A 15911-nucleotide genomic window follows, 5' to 3' on the forward strand; every position below is an offset into this window, starting at 1 on the left:
ATATAGATGTAGATAGATATAGATATATTTAGATACATACCGTGTTTCCCCGATAATAAGACACTGTCTTATTTTTTTTGAAGGTCCAAAAAAATGTATAGGGCTTATTTTCGGGGTAGGTCTTATTTTAATTAACATTGACAGCAATTTCAAAAATCATGCCCACTCAGTCCTGCTTTTTCCAACATTATGCCCCCTCAGTCCTGCTTTTTCCAACATCATGCCCCCTCAGTCCTGCTTTTTCCAACATCATGCCCCCTCAGTCCTATTTTTTCCAACATCATGCCCCCTCAGTCCTGCTTTTTAATACTTTACTTACCGTTTCTTCACTTTCCTTCTTTTCAGTACTCTCCTCCGCGGAGCTGCTGTAAATGTCGCTGGCACACACGGGGGAGGGTGCATGCTCACTGTGAGACAATGAGCGCTGCAGCTGTGATTGGATGCCACTGTTAAATGTTTAACAGCGGCATCCATTTCATGCGGGGAGGTGGAGCTGGAGGCATTTTATTGAATCGCAGGGACCAGACAAAATGTGGATTTAGGGTTTATTTTCAGGGTAGGGCTTAATTTGGAGCGTACAGGGAAAGTAGGGGTAGGTCTTATTATCGGGGTAGGTCTAATTATCGGGGAAACACGATATATACACATTTATTTTTATTTATTTTTTTAAGAATATACTATAAGCTACTTGTAATTATGTAATTCTACTGATCTAAATCTGTTTTACATGTAATTTTTCCATACCTCACAACATCCTGTTTCAAAAAAGGGAACAGCCCCTAGCCACCAATGTGACTCCTCTTTTCACCCACAATATGCCCAGTTCCAGCAATGCCAGCAATGCCAGACCCTTATTCGGTAGACCTTTTATCGTTGCAAAAACCGGACTCCGTCATGAAAATCGGTACTGTAGTTTGTTTTTCCCACCCATTTGCTGTAATTTGTCATATAAGTTTAGGAAGGTATAGAAGAGAAGTGCAGTCACCCAAATGTATTTATTTATATACTGTTGCTTAAACTTGTACCCTGTATTGCTGTATGGACTTGCACGACAAATGCAGCAGGAGTACTTGGAAAAATAGTGATCAACGAATACACTAGTAAACACTTGTCAGTGTGTATTGGGGGTGATTATTAAAATGATGCAAAAGTGAAGAAATGCATAATAAAATAGTGCAATAAAATATTCCAATCAGTGCCAATTTTTTTTATGAGAATACAGTTTTAATTGTCTCCCTGAAGTTACTACACATGTTATCAATGTTTTTATTTGCAAGCCTCCCCGACTGCAGTCTGGGGATAACAGGCTCGGAATCAGTCATTGTTCTTAAAAGTCCCAAGCTCTCAGCAACTCTAACGGGTTCCACGGGCATCTAGTCCGCTTCTTCAGAAAAATTAATAATAAATAATAAAATAGTGACTACAAGTTCTAAAGGAACTCTTTTTTGCCCTACATATTCAGTTTACTTCTGTTCTGTTATTTAAGGACTAATAGATGTGTCTTTTTTTCTTTGTGGGAGTTTACCATAACACTGCAATTAAAATCTGTAAAAATTCATATTAATGTTAATGATGGGATCTATACTTAGTTCAGCCTGTACATGAATGTGTGCCTCTGACACTGTGTAGTGAGCACTACTGCTGTGGAATATGCTTCTGACAGACATAAAAGTACCCTTACACTAATTGGGGAGTCTCTTAACTGTCTTGCATGCTTTGGAGTACTCTAAAAGCCACAGTCTTTTTTTAAGGAAGCCTGTGGTGCTGCTATCAGAAGAATATATGGCATACAAATGTCATTTTTGTTGTGCTAAGTATTACTTTGAGTGCATACATTGTGAAAAGGCCGCCATTCTCTAAATAAATAATGATAATGACAGTTAATAGGTTCAGTGTCTCCCTAGTGAGTAGTCTCCCAGAGTCCCTTGCTTCTGGGAACGTGAGGAAGCTCATGAATATTCAAAACTATCACATGGTCACGTTGCTATGACACAAGGACCAAAAATACATCCGTTAAAAATTGGAGCAGCAACAAAGGTGCTTGAGTGACAGGCAGCAGGACACCAAAGGATGGTCGCAGACAGCAGTGTGACAGTTGTGCATAAACACAAGGATGTGATTGTTGAAAACAAAAGGAAATATGGTCATAGAACGTTGATCAATGTAATGTCAGGTAATAATGTGCACAAAGCTATGTATATCAGCAGAATAGACAGTAAATGATTGGCAAAATATTTCTATGTGATAGCAAGACCCAGGCAGCTTGAGACAGCTGTATGGCAGCAGGATACAAAGTGACAAAGAGAAAGACAGTTGCTTGGCAGCAGGATACAAAGATAGAGACAAGGACAGATACAGTTGTGTGACATCAGGAATTAGAGACAGGCAGCTGTGTGAGGCAAGTGACAAATTCTCAGAGCCCTTTTACACGTGCATTAACACGTGTATTTTTAAAAAATGCGCATTGTAAAATGTATGCATTAGTTATGATGACTAAACATTCCCATGTTATGAGTAATCCACATCTGACAATGCAATGCAATCAAGGACACAGGTTTTTCAGCACACTTTCTTGTAAAAGTTGGATTTTGACCTTTGCCAGTCTAGAACAAAAAAATATAAATATTGCTTTAAATATGCAAAGCAATGAGTTCACACATTCTTTTTGCATGTTTATAAACCCAATTATACAGGCTAAAACTATGTGATTGATGAACGTGGTAAAGGCCTCAAAGCTATCAATGTATTCGCGAAACAAAGGAATGTAGCAACATAATAATTTTCTTAAGACCTTGACACAATGGGGTAGGGGAGGAGTTATATTCCAACTTGAAAGATGGACAGTATCTAAAAATAAATCAAACCAAAGGCATAAATGAAATTCCTTTTTCTAAATAGTATACCATAGTTATTTATATGGCAGTACTATTTATATTTCCATTACTATTTTGTAACTTTGACACCTGGAAAGATAGTTTACCTTCTGTTAATGTTATACCAATTTTAACAGTAATATTGTCAGTGGCAAAAAAAGCAATCCTGTGCAACTGGACTTCCTCGTCTCCTCCATTCATAAAAGATGTGCAATTGGAATTACTGGAACTCCTCTTCTTTGATAGATGGGCAGCTTTTCCAGACATTGTGAAGGGGGGGTATTTAAATTCTATTCCTAATGGGGTCCCTATGTGGAGTCATTGCCAAAATCCCAGCAGGATGACACTCTCAAAGTATTTAAATCTACTAACACCACTTTCATACTGCCGCCCTGGCAATATCCCGGGTTTATGAACCCAGGGTATTGCAGGGTGACAGTACAGGACACCCCGGCAAATTAACGGGTAGACCATGTTCACACTGAACACGGGTCTGCCTGGTTCTCCCTGTGATGTTTGTTTTTTGCTTTTTGTAATTTTAACTATATATAGGTTTCGGTGAGACCCGGTTTCTCAACGTTCAGACTGAAGACCCGGGAGTAACCCTCTAAGAGACCCGGGTCTAATTCCCGGGTCAGCTGACCCAGGAATTAGCCCTGGACCCGTTTACACTGAAGCCTCGAACCGGGTTGCTGGGGGTCGCACTGGCAAAAACCCGGGTTTTGGTCGTCTATAAGTAACTAAATAAGTTACTTATAGACGTCAGGGACCACTAATAAGTGGTCCCTGTAAAGACGTCTAGACTCAAACGATTAATGGCTCTCGCTGACTATGTTCTCTGGTCCCTGATACATAATTTGAAATGTACTATTTTAGGTAACTCAGCTTATGTGATACTACCTCTTCACCCCTACACACTTCTTCCCCCTCCGCCAACAGCGTATACACAGTATAAAATACACAATGCAAAGTACAAAAATAAAAATATACACTATACAAAATATTGTATAAGTATTGTAGAAAAACAAATGATGATTGCCTGATGCTTTGATTTTGATTTTGAGTCTTGTTATGCTAAATTATATTTGATAATAAGTGCTTTGTGCACTGGGGTACAGTCATGTTAGAATAGAAAAAGGGCTTTCCCCAAACTGTTGCCACAAGGTTGGAATCATAGCATTGTCCAAAATGACTTGGTATGCTGAAGCATTAAGATTACCCTTCACTGGAGATAAGGGGCCTAGCCCAAACCCTGAAAAACATCCCCATACCATTATCTCTCCTCCATCAAACTTCACAGTTGGCATAATGCAGTCAGGCAGGTAACGTTCTACCAGCATTCAACAAACCCAGATCCGCCCATCTGACTGCCAAACAGAGAAGGATGATTCATCAATCCACAAAACACCTCTCCACTGCTCCACATTCCTGTGTCGGTGTGATTTACACCACTCCATCTGACACTTGCCACTGGTCTTGGTGATGTGAGGCTTGCATGCAGCTGCTCAGTCATGGAAGCCCATTCCATTAAGCTACTGCTGCACAGTTTTTGTGCTTACATTAATGCCAGTGAAAGTTCGGAACTCTTCAGCTATGGAATCAACAGTGTGTTGGCGACTTTTAGACATCAGGCGCCTTAGCATTCATTGACCCCGCTCTGTGATATTATGTGGTCTTCCGCTTCGTGGCTGAGTTTCTACTGTTCCTAAACGCTTTCACTTTCTAATAATATCACTTAAAGTTGACCGTGGAATATCCAGCAGGGATGAAATATCACAAACCATCTTATTGCGGTGGTGGCATCCTATGACGGTACCGCGATTGAAGTCACTGATCTCTTCAGAACGACACATTTTGTATCACAAATGGTTGCAAAAGGAGACTGCATGACTAGGTGCTTGATTGTAAACACTGCTGGCAATGGGTCTGATTGAAACACCTCAATTCAATAATTAACAGGTGTGGGCAAATACTTTTGTGCATATAGTGTATATTCACTGTATATAATACATTACCATCATCATCACCATTTATTTATTTAGCGCCACTAGTTCCGCAGCGCTGTACAGAGAACTCACTCACATCAGTCCCTGCTCAATTGGAGCTTACAGTCTAAATTGCCAAACATATACACACACACACACACACACACACACAGACAGACTAGGGTCAATTTGTTAGCAGCCAATTAACCTACCAGTATGTTTTTGGAGTGTGGGAGGAAACCGGAGCACCTGGAGAAAACCCAGGCAAACACAGGGAGAATATAGAAACTCCTCACAGATAAGGCCATGGTCGGGAATTGGACTTATGAACCCAGTGCTGTAAGGCAGAAGTGCTAACCACTTAGCCACTGTGCTGCCCACATGTTACTATTTGAGAACCATGTGTTGAATATCTACTATGAGTTTTTTGTGAAAATGCAAATAAAAAGTTTTGAAAATAAAGAGTACATAAACAATACATTTTCAGATAAAGTATTACACTGTATTCTGAATATGGTAACTTATTTATTACCCCAGCTTAAACAAATCACTATATATTTTACTCTCTAGCATTTCTATAAATTGTCCTAAATATTAATATTTAATGTACAATAATACACAGTTGCCTCATATTATTAAGGAATTCATTAAATTATCTCCTCTTCTATCAATCTCTCTGTTTTTTTAAATTTCCTTTTCTTATCTTTCTTCTTCTTGTGATTTGTATTTTAAATTTCTCCTGTTAAGTGCTCTATTTACTCTGTATCTTAAAAGTTATCTCCTTAATTCCTCTCTCTCTCTCTTTTGTGCTAGGTATCTTCAATTTTCCTGTTTTATTGTCTATTGTTTATATATCAGTGGCGCACGCAGGGGGGGGTTTCTGGATCTCCAGAAACCCCCCCTCCGCTAAAAGTGCCCTACACGTCGGCACTGTAGTATACAGCAGCCGCGGCGCTGTCTAAGAAGTGTCCGCGGCGGTGCTGTATTGTATACAGCACCGCCGCGGACGCTTCTTTGACAGCGCCGCGGCTGCTGTATACTACAGTGCAGCCGAAACGGCACTGTGGCAGGTCTCTAGATTTATTTTTTTTCCGGGGGCGGAGGAAACCCCCCCTGACAAATCCTCCGTGTGCCCCTGTATATAGCGCCATCATATTACACCACTCACACAGTGATGTACAAAGAATATATAGTCATTCACATCATTCCCTACCCAATTGGAGCTTGCATTTCAAATCCACCAACAGACACACACATGTCAGTTCTGTCAGAAGCCAATTAACCTACCAGGAAGTAAATGTTGGGTGTATCAATTCTCCTTGTAGATGATGGATGTATCAGTTATCCTTGTAGTTTCCTTGTAGCTTATATCTGTAGTCCTTGTAGGTGTCTGAGTAGTAAAATGGGGACTTCTTAACCTGTAGATGAGATGAAGAGGGGGGGGGGAGAGGGAGAGGGGATAGATGGGGGGAGGGTGGGTAAGCTCTGGCGGAGGTTCAGTGCAGTCTAGCTCTGTAATGTAAATAGCTGAGTAATAGCTTCCTCCTTTCACAATCTCTGTTTTTTCACATTTCCGGCTCCTTCAAACCACCCTTACTTACCACCCCTCCACTTTTTCTGTATGCACTCCACCATCTACTACCAAAACATTTCTCTCCTTTTCTCTCTTTTTCCTCCCTCCATTATACCTATCCACACACCCTTTCTGTCTCCTAGCAACCATCACACTTTTTTACAATTACACGGTACCGCCCACCCTCCAATCAGCAAACTTCTCTCCTCCCCCTGCCCATTTCCTCCTGCCCCTCTATTTACACTTGTACCAGCACACTCAAGTGGGAAGGTAATCCCTGAAGAAGTCCTGAACGGGCAAAACATGTTGGATACTACAATTCCCCCACATTACTCCAAGCACCCTTCTGGACCACCAGACTCCCCGTGCAAAAGCACTAATCAATCGACAAGCAAAATCGTACTGCTTGCTTCACGGCACCCAATCTCCGTTTCAGCGCCAACCTTTGATCCATATAACGAAAGCACAATCCTGCATATACTGCCTCTGGGCTGCAAATTACACACAAACTTCTCTTCTAAGACCATTGTGCAACACAGGGCTCTGCAAAGTAGGCATTTTCTAGCTATATTACTGCAGCCTTAGACCACCAGGACTCCATTCTGAGCACTACTCCTACCAGAGCCTGTAAAATCCTTTCCCATCTTTTCTCTACTTCACCCATCTGATCCTATCTACCTCTACTTTTCCCTCCTTCACTACTATCCAAAGCTATAAACATCTTTATTTCAAATCTCCTCTTTAATAGCTACAAACCTACATAGCTATATACAGTACATAACTAAACTGCATTAAGCCTCCCCCATGGCTTACCCCCCCCCACCCCATCTTTCCCCTTTCACATCTCCTTCTCTACCACCCCTTTTATATCATCTACAGGTTAAGAAATATCCATTTGACTTCCCAGAGGCCCACAAGGACCATAGATATAAACTACAAAGAGCATCTGTAAATCCCTACAACAATAACCGGTGCAGCCATCATCTACATAGAACGTTGAAGACTCAAATTACAAAGAGAATTGGTATTTACTTCCATATTTTCAACTAAACTCTTCACACATCAAAGAAAACCGATCAATTTTTCAAACAGGTAAGCCCTCTGCCCCTACTGCCCCTTCCCCATGAAGATCCATTCTACAATACAAGGCACCAAAACCTGCACAATGGAAAGCAGAAGTACCACAAAGAAATATGAACATTCTACTTCTACCATTGGCAGCCCTATCATGTGACAACACTAATTCAACAATCGCAGATAGTTCTAAACTCTCTTCCGATTCTACACAGATAGTGCCCATTTATCTATAGGCCTCTTTCTCTAGCGATAAGGATGATTATCACAGTGATATAAAATCTCTTATCACCACAATTTATAGAAGAATATCTCCAGAGAGCTTCTTAGCAAAATCGGCAATACTGGCCTGGAATGGAAAGGTTTAAATTACAGTTTGTATATGCGCAGTATATGGCTAGCTTCACTTCTACTAAAAAAAGAAAAATTTTCAAAAATAGATAAAGCATATTACAACCACATTTCAAGACCTTGTAACATTTCAGGAAACAAAGCATTCTTTCATGATATTTATCTGGTATCATTACCCTGGGACAAGTCCTTGTTCAATTTAAACTTACAGCTACTAGCGGTTCACCTTTTGTTTCTTTCATTTAAAGGCACATTAACTGTTTTATTATAGCTATATACATTTCACGGTATACGACTGAACACCACAGTATATTTTTTTTTTACCATAGCTACATACAACTATACCCCATATATTTTATACCTATGTAATTTCTTTATATTACATCTGTCATGGTCTTATGTAGTTTAGTGGATTCTCTATCGCCAATAAAGGTTTGCGCTAGCAGGAACTGTGGCGCAGAGTCTATTAAAACCTCAGTTTTGATCAGGGATCCTCGTAAGGGGGTTTGGGCTACGGTGGTGGTAGGTTTGCAGGTTGTGGCCCTCTGCCCTACCCCCAGATGTGACGAGAAGGTACCAGGCAGAAGAAAAGGACAGATTAATGTAACAGATTCTGGATACTTCTACTACTAATCTTGATTAGCGCTGGCTTACCTGAGGTGCGGAGTCTAACGATCTCCCCGGTGTTCACCAAGAACCGCCGCAAGGCAGGGTGGGCTTCGCTGCCAGGAGTCGCAGGTCGCGGTCCTCAGGTTCACCCCAAGATGTAGTACAGCGGACTGGAGCGGAGGTAGCGGAGTCAGACAAGCCGGTTCGGTACACAGGAATGGAGTCAGGCAGAATCAGAAGGCAACTCGGAGTCAACAAGCCAGGTTCGGTACACGGGTCACAAGAACAGAAGAATGGTCAGCAAGCCGGGTCGGTACACAGGGACAGGAGAGCCAGGGTAGTCAAGCAGGCAGAGATCAGCACACAGGAAGACACTGGAGACTAGAAGACACAGCAATCCACGAAGAGCAGGAGCCAGGAACAGGTAAGTGTTGTTCTGACACTCAGCGAGTGTCAGAGGGAGGTTTTTATCCTGACAGAGATTCAAAATCCCCGCCTCTAGGTTGAGGTCATGTGACCGCCTCCGGGTGCGGTCATGTGGTCCTGGATGCGGAAGTGCAGCTTCCGGATGGAGCGGCGGGGATCAGGTAAGTCCGTTACAGTACCCCCTGCCATAAAGGTGGACTCCGAACACCTAATAGGGTTTCAAAGGAAATTTTTTATGGAAGGATTTAAGTAGACTGGGAGCATGCAGATCAATGGCTCTTACCCATGAGCGCTCCTCAGGGCCGTAACCCTTCCAATCAACCAAGAACTGTATGGCACCTTGAACTTTACGAGAATCTAAGATAGTTTTAATCTCGTATTCGACTTGATCCCGATCCACAACAGGAGGAGGAGTTCTGGATGAGGTGGAGAATCTGTTGGTTACCATCGGTTTTAACAAGGAGACATGAAAGACATTGGGTATGCGTAAGGAGGGAGGCAGACTCAATCTAAAGGCTACGGGATTAATAATCTCAGAAATAGCGAATGGGCCAATGAACTTGGGAGCAAATTTTTTACTGGGAACCTTTAAACGAATGTTCTAGGTGGATTGCCATACCCTGTCACCGACTGAAAAACTTGGAGTCATTCTCCTCCTTTTATCGTAGAATTTTTTGGAACGAGTGGTTGCTTTATTTAAATTTATCTTGGTCTGTTCCCAAATAGCAGAGAAATTATGACACAGAGAGTCCACTGCCGGAACTTCAGAAGATGAGATTTGAGAGAAGGTGGGTAGTCTAGGATGGCAGCCATAAAGAACAAAAAAGGGGGAGTTAGAGATGGCCTCATGGAAATGGTTGTTATGGGCAAACTCGGCCCAAGGGAGAAGATCCACCCAGTTATCTTGGTTACTTGAGATAAATATTCTTAGAAACTTCTCTAAGTCTTGGTTAGTTCTTTCAGTAGACCCATTGGACTGGGGATGATATGCGGAAGAAAAGTCAAGCTTAATTCCGGACTTATTGCAAAAAGACCGCCAAAATTTTGATATGAATTGTGATCCCCGATCGGACACAATATGTAGAGGACAGCCATGGAGGCAAAATATTTCTTTAATAAAAATATCGGCTAAGGAGGAGGAAGAAGGAAGGCCTTTAAGAGCAATAAAGTGAGCTGTTTTAGAGAAGCGATCCGTGACCACTAGCACCACAGTACAGGATTTGGAAGGAGGAAGATCCGTGATAAAATCCATGGAGATCTGTGACCACGGGTAATCAGGAATGGGTAATGGGAGCAACCATCCATAAGGCTTCTTCCTATAGGTCTTGTGTTGAGCACATTTGGAACAAGCCGAAACAAATCTCTTCACATCGTCCAGCAAAGAAGGCCACCAGTAACTTCGGGACAACAAGTCCCAGGTCTTGCGGATGCCGGCATGCCCAGAGAAGAGAGAGTGATGAGCCCAGTTAAGGAGCCGAGTGCGTAGACGTGGCAAGATGAATGTTTTGCCCGGAGGACAACCCTTGTTCAGGTGTGTAGTTGCCAATACTTGACAGGGATCTACAATGAATTTATTGTCTTCCAAGGATTCCATGTCGGCTGGATCAAAAGAGCGAGATAAGGCGTCTGCCTTCGTATTCTTGGATCCAGAGTGAAAAGTGATGTTGAAATCAAAGCGTGAGAAGAATAAGGACCACCTTGCTTGCCGAGGGTTTAGACATCGAGCGGTGCGTAAGTAAAGCAGATTCTTATGGTCGGTATATATGGTGATAGGAAATTGCGCCCCTTCTAGTAGATGTCTCCATTCGGAGAGAGCCAGCTTGATGGCCAGGAGCTCTTTGTCGCCAATCCCATAATTCCTCTCAGCAGGTAACAAGCGACGGGAAAAGAATCCGCAGGGATGAAGTTTTCCAGAAGGGCTTCGTTGTGACAGTACGGCTCCAGTGCCAACGGAAGAGGCATCTACCTCCAGGACAAATGGACGTGAACAATCCGGCTGTTGAAGAATGGGTGCAGATGAAAAAAGAGACTTTAATAATCTAAAGGCTTGGATGGCCTCAGTGGACCAAATACTAGCGTCAGCAGATTTACGGGTCAATGCCGTGATGGGAGCCACGAGAGAAGATTATCCTTTGATAAATTGACGATAATAGTTGGAGAATCCTAGGAAGCGTTGGGTGGCCTTAAGACCCGATGGTTGGGGCCAGTCAAGTATGGCTTTCAATTTCGTGGGATCCATCTGTAGACCGGTGCCAGAAATAATATATCCCAGGAAGGGAATTTGTTTTTGCTCGAAGGTGCATTTTTCTAATTTACAAAATAGATGATTTTCCCGGATACGAGAGAGAACCTCCAGTACATGACTGCGATGAGATACTATATCTTGAGAAAAGATGAGAATGTTGTCCAAGTAGATGACTACGGATTGATACAAGAGGTCTTGAAAAAGCTCATTCATAAAGCCCTGAAAGATGGCCGGGGCATTGCATAACCCAAAGGGCATGACCAGGTATTCAAAGTGGCCGTCTCGGGTATTGAACGCCGTTTTCCATTCATCCCCCTCCTTAATGCGTATGAGGTTATACGCTCCTCTGAGATCAAGTTTAGAAAAGATGGTGGCACCCTTAATCCGGTCAAACAATTCGGAAATTAGTGGCAGAGGATACCGATTTTTAACGGTAATAGCATTCAGGCCTCTGTAATCAATGCAAGGGCGGAGGCCCCCATCTTTCTTTTTTACGAAGAAGAAGCCAGCCCCAGCTGGGGAGGCAGACTTGCGGATGAAGCCCCTTTTTAGATTTTCTTGGACGTACTCCTCCATAGCCTTAGACTCCGGGAGAGAAAGGATTAAACACGGCCCCTGGGAATGGGTTTACCAGGTATCAGATCAATACCACAATCCCAGATTCTGTGAGGAGGAAGTCTAGTGACATCAGAGAAGGTTTGGTATGGTTCAGGCAAAAGAGTCACAGGAAATTTTTGGGAACGTCTGGGACTATTCGGAGGAACCACTCTCTGAAGGCAGTGAGAGAAGCAGGACTGTCCCCAGGACAATATGTGACCTGATTTCCAGTCTAAGGTGGGGGAGTGGAGACGAAGCCATGGAAGTCCTAGGATGACTGGGTTGGTGGATTTCTGAATTACTAGAAAAGAAATCTCCCGATGAAGTGCTCCTATCTGAAGCAGGAGGGGAATAGTGCGTACCAGAATGGACACCTCAGGAATTCTTCCCCCATCAATGGCCATCAGAGAGATGGGTTGTTCCAAAGCTTGTGTGGGAATAGCAAATTGTTTAACTACTGCGGCAGAGATGAAATTTCCTACGGCTCCGGAATCAAGAAGAGCCGACTGCGGGAAAGTCTTTTGTCCTAACTGAAGGGAAATGGGAATAGACAGGCAATCATTACTACTGGGAACTGACTGACACTGAGAGAAGAGGCCCAACGATACAGCTCCTGAACTCATTAGGCCCTGTCGTTTCCCGAGCGTTTAGAACAAGAACTCAGAAGATGGCCGCTCTCTCCACAATATAAACACAACTTGTTCCGAAATCTCCTCTCCCTTTCTTCAGCTGACAGGCGGGTCCTCCCCAGTTGCATGGGCTCTTCAGGAGGAAGAACAGGGGTTTGGAAGTTGGGGGCCAAGCGAATCATACTACGCCGAGACTGTTCCTTCTCGGAATTACGTTTCTTGAAACGCAAATCAACTTTGACACAGAGAGAGATAATATCATCCAAAGACGTAGGGAGTTCCTGAGATACCAGCTCGTCTTTGATCCGGTCTGAAAGGCCCTGCCAGAACGTAGCTACTAGGGCCTCATCGTTCCAGCGAAGTTCAGAGGCCATAGTTCTGAAGTGGACCGCATACTGTCCCACAGACTGGTTTCCCTGGCAGAGACGTAATAAGCCGGAAGCGGCATTGGACACCCTTCCTGGCTCATCAAATATTTTCTTGAAAGTGGACAAAAAGACGCTGAAGTTATGTAGAATGGGGTCATCCCTCTCCCATAAGGGGGAAGCCCATGCTAAGGCTTGACCGGATAATAAAGAAATCACATAGGCCACTTTCGTTTTTTCGGAAGGGAAGTTCCCTGGTAATAGCTCGAATTGTATGGAGCATTGATTTAAAAATCCTCTGCAATACTTGGGGTCCCCATAGAACTTGGGTGGGTTAGGTAACCGTAACTGTGAGGAAGAAGCTGCTGCTGCGGCCTGAGGTACAGGGGCCACTGGCGGCCCAGGTGGTCCACCAGCCACTAGGGTGTTCTGGACAACATCCAACCGAGTAGATAGACTATTGAGGAATTTTAAAAGTTGCTCTTGGTTAGCTTCTTGCTTATCCATCCTCCCCACTAAATGCTCCAACAGATCTTTAGCTGCGGCATCCATGGTCAGAGCAAACTGTAAGAGATTCTGGATACTTCTACTACTAATCTTGATTAGCGCTGGCTTACCTGAGGTGCGGAGTCTAACGATCTCCCCGGTGTTCACCAAGAACCGCCGCAAGGCTGGGTGGGCTTCGCTGCCAGGAGTCGCAGGTCGCGGTCCTCAGGTTCGCCCCAAGATGTAGTACAGCGGAGTGGAGCGGAGGTAGCGGAGTCAGACAAGCCGGTTCGGTACACAGGAATGGAGTCAGGCAGAATCAGAAGGCAACTCGGAGTCAACAAGCCAGGTTCGGTACACGGGTCACAAGAACAGAAGAATGGTCAGCAAGCCGGGTCGGTACACAGGGATAGGAGAGCTAGGGTAGTCAAGCAGGCAGAGATCAGCACACAGGAAGACACTGGAGACTGGAAGACACAGCAATCCACGAAGAGCAGGAGCCAGGAACAGGTAAGTGTTGCTCTGACACTCAGCGAGTGTGAGAGTGAGGTTTTTATCCTGACAGGGATTCAAAATCCTTGCCTCTAGGTTGAGGTCATGTGACCGCCTCCGGGTGCGGTCATGTGGTTCTGGATGCAGAAGTGCGGCTTCCGGACGGAGCGGCGGGGATCAGGTAAGTCCGTTACAATTAAATGTAATCAGGACTGGTACACGGATGGACTGTAAGGGGTCAAGTTAGGACAGGCCAAATCAACAACAACCAGAACCAGTACCAGGACCAAATCAGGCAGAAGAGATGAAGAGATGTAAGGTATGGTCCTGGTCAAGATAAAGAAAGAACAGCCACTAGAATGCACAAGAACGTTAAAGTACAGGTGGGAGCTTAATACAGAGTAGTTTTATATAGACAGAGTACTTTTGAATTGGGTGGGCTCAACACCTTTAAATGACAGGCAGAGCCACATGCCCGCTGCTGCACTAGAGAGCGGTGGAGCTGCAGGGACATTGGGAGCAAGGAGAATCCTGTAAGTGACAGTCGTACTCTGGGTCCAGTGCCTGACAACATCATGCAAAGTGGCTCATTACGTTGCTGCTTTTTTAAGTCGATAGGTATTAATTTTGTAGTATATGTGGATTTGATGGTAACCAGAATCCAATTTTACCCCTCTAGGTACATTAGCATGTGTCAATGAAGCAATATAAATACACTTAAAATGTAAATTTTGGAACTAGAAATAAAGGCAGCACCAATTCTCTCTTTCTTGTCATGTGTCATTTAATGCATAGTTAAGAGTCAAACTGTCACGAGCCGCGGCGGTACTCACAGCCGCCGCGGCTCGCTTCCTACCTGCTCCAGTGTCCCGGCCGTCACCATGACGACCGGGACGTCACTTCCCCTTCCTACCCAGCCGTTGCCAAGGCAACGGCCGGACGCCTGTTACATAGCGCTGCGTCCCGGCGCTGTTGGAAGCCGGGCGCATGCGCAAAAGTGGACACAGCCTGTGGGCTAATTAGGGGACTAATTACATTCATTAGCTTGCATCTGGGTGCACCTATCAGGGATTAGCCCTGATTGGTCTGGTGCTATGTTCTCGTTAGTCTGCAGGGGTGCATGTAAGTTTTGATTGGGCCAACTATGTATTTAAGGCAATGAGGTCTGCTGCCTCATTGCCGGTTATAGCGTTCTGTCCTCAGTCCTGCTGCCTGCTTGTGCTATCCATTTTGGTTCCTGTTACCTTAGATTTGACCACCCGTGTTTGACCCCTGCTTGTTATTGGACCTTTGACCCTTCTCTTCTGACCTTGACCTTTTGCCTGGAATTCGGATTTCGCTTCTCTGCCTGTGAGTTTGACCCTTTTGCTTGCCCTTGGATATTGCTTCTGTGCCTGTGACCTTTGGACCTTGGATTTCTCTTATACTACAGTCCACCAATCACTCCACTTCTGGGAAACTCCTTTAAGTCAGTATACGCTACTCGACCCTCAGACGGCCCGCAGCCCAGTCTGTCCCCACCACTAGGGGCTCCAGCGAACACCTGGCCTTCTGAGTAGTTCCCGAGTTTCACTGTACTGACTTGGGAGTTCCTAACACAAACAAGCAATAATTTAAAAAGGAAAAGGTTCAAGGTTGACCTGAGACGTATATTATTATTATTATTATTGTTTATTTTATAAGGTGCCGCAAAGTGCTTCATTGGACAAATACAGCTACATAAATGTTGAGTTCCAAAAGCCAAATACAGAGCAAAGAAAGGCAAAATGCCGAACATTTAATAAGCATAAATAATAATTACCATTATCATTTGTTTATGGAGCCCACAGATTTCACAGCTTTGTACAATCAGTAATACACAAACAGAACATAATAAAAATAAATATTCAAACAAGGGAACTAACAATAGCAGAAGATACAATTAGAACATAAAGAAACCTTTACAAGAGTACAAGGATGTGAGCACACGGGACTGGAGGGGAAAAAATGGGGATGGTGGGAAGCGAGTGTAGTGGGTAGGTGGAGCGTGAGGAAGGAGTTGTGTTAGGATGGGGTGGGGTAGGCAAGTCACTGTAAACAGGTGAGTTTTGCAATAAAACTTATTATAACTTATTATGTAAGTCATAACAAGCATGGTACAGAAACATAGCACAAAACATGCAAGAGGCATAGTACAATCGAGCACAGGTGGATGAAGGAGAAATGG

The sequence above is a fragment of the Mixophyes fleayi genome, chromosome 2, assembly GCF_038048845.1.
Source record: "Mixophyes fleayi isolate aMixFle1 chromosome 2, aMixFle1.hap1, whole genome shotgun sequence".
In the NCBI taxonomy this organism is placed as follows: Eukaryota; Metazoa; Chordata; class Amphibia; order Anura; family Limnodynastidae; genus Mixophyes; species Mixophyes fleayi.